Raw genomic sequence first — 1,998 nt, forward strand, 5'->3', positions numbered from 1 at the left:
TCAAACAACAATTAAAATAATTTATAAGCCAAAGCTATAGAGCAATACCAAAGAAACTGCTAATTTTGTAGAAGAATAAGTAAGAGTGAAAGAAATTCAGAGAAAGGGGTAATTATGTATTACTAGGGTAGAGGCTTTTTAAAATCTCTGATAACAGTTATCTCAGAAGATAAGTGTGGTATGAAACAGAGGCAGTTATCTTTCATCTAGAAATGACTTTTATCAGTCCTAACTGAAAAAAATGCTTTATCAAGAACTGAAGAACTGAAAGAATCCTTTGTTAACACATACTAGTCAGAAGGTAATTTCTTTTTTTTTTTTTTTTTTTTTTTGCACGTTTAGGGAAGGAACCCAGGGGCATTTGACCTCTAAGCTACACCTCCTGCCCTATTTTTTTATTCTTTATTTTGAAACAGGGTCTCACTCAGCGTGCACCACCATGCCCAGCTAATATGTTATAATTTTATACTAAAAAAAGACAGCAAAATACAGACAACTTCTAAATCTGTATTAAGATCTCCAGTAACTGCTGGGTGTGGTGACGCATGTTTATAATCCCAGCATTTGGGAGGCTGAGACTGCAAGATTGTAGTTTGTGAACAGCCTCAGCTACTTAGTGAGGCCCTCTGAAACTTAGTGAGACCCTGCCTCAAAATAAAGAATAAAAATAGGGCAGGAGGTGTAGCTCGATGGTCGAATGCCCTGGGTTCCATCCCTAGACCCCCCCACACACACATACACACAAAATGCTAGTGCTTCAAAGAAATCATTAAACAAATTATCCTGCTGGGCATGGTAGCACATGCTTGTAATCCCAGCATTTGGGAGGCAGAGACAAGAGTATTGTAGATTTGATGCCAGCCTCAGCAATTTAGTCAGGCCCTGTTTCAAAACACAAAACAAGGCTTGAGATGTAGTTCAGAGGTAGATTACCCCTGGGTTCATTCACCAGTACAAAAAAAAAAAAAGTTACCGGTGTCCTGCACGTGAGCCCCGTAGGGCCAGGGAGGCACTAGCTGCCGCGCGGGGAGGAGGCCGAGGACGCAGCTTGAGGGAGGCCCCGGCCCCTCTGCACCTGTGTCTGGAGAGCCGGTGTGAGTCGGAGAGACCATCCTTCCCGCAGCCCAGATAATCAAGAGTTTTGTCCGGACCTTTGATCACACACCAGATAATGAGGAGCTAGATGAAAAGCACAGACTATGGCGCTGAAACGGATTAATAAGGAACTTAGTGATTTGGCCCGTGACCCTCCAGCACAATGTTCTGCAGGTCCAGTTGGGGATGATATGCTTCATTGGCAAGCCACAATTATGGGACCTAATGACAGTCCATATCAAGGTGGTGTATTCTTTTTGGTAATTCATTTTCCTACAGACTACCCCTTCAAACCACCTAAGGTTGAATTTACAACAAGAATTTATCATCCAAATATTAACAGTAATGGCAGCATTTGTCTCGCTATTCTAAGATCACAGTGGTCTCCTGCTTTAACGATTTCTAAAGTTCTTTTATCCATTTGTTCACTGCTATGTGATCCAAACCTAGATGACCCCTTAGTGCCAGAGATTGCACGGTTCTATAAAACAGAGATAAGTACAACAGAATATCTCGGGAATGGACTCAGAAGTGTGCCATGTGATGCTGCCTTAAAGTCAGAATAACCTGTATTATAGCTGGAATAAACTTTAAATTACTGTTTCTTTTTTTTTTTAATTTTCTTACCCGACTGCTCCCCTATCAGACCTCATCTTTTTAAATTTTATTTTTTGCTTACCTCCCTTCATTCATTCACATGCTCATCAGAGAAGACTTAAGTTCTTCCAGCTTTGGGCAATAACTGCTTTTAGAAACTGTAAAGTGGCGCGCGCTTGTCATCCCCGCGCTTGGGAGGCGGAGACAGGAGGATCGCGCTGGTTCGGAGCCAGCCTGGCTGGCTTAAGAGACCCTGTTTCCAAAAAAAAAAAAAAAAATAGGTCTGGGAGTGTAGCCCGGAGGTAG

The 1,998-nt window shown here is 42.1% G+C and overlaps 1 pseudogene across 1 annotated transcript; it reads left to right on the forward strand.

Moving 5' to 3' along the window:
- Positions 1–1,199: 1,199 nt before the first annotated feature.
- On the forward strand, positions 1,200–1,639 carry LOC308262842 (ubiquitin-conjugating enzyme E2 D3-like; annotated as a pseudogene). The gene has a single exon. The product of its transcript is annotated as a ubiquitin-conjugating enzyme E2 D3-like (transcript).
- Positions 1,640–1,998: the final 359 nt, after the last annotated feature.

The sequence above is a fragment of the Muscardinus avellanarius genome, assembly GCF_963383645.1.
Source record: "Muscardinus avellanarius genome assembly, chromosome: 5".
NCBI lineage: Eukaryota > Metazoa > Chordata > Mammalia > Rodentia > Gliridae > Muscardinus > Muscardinus avellanarius.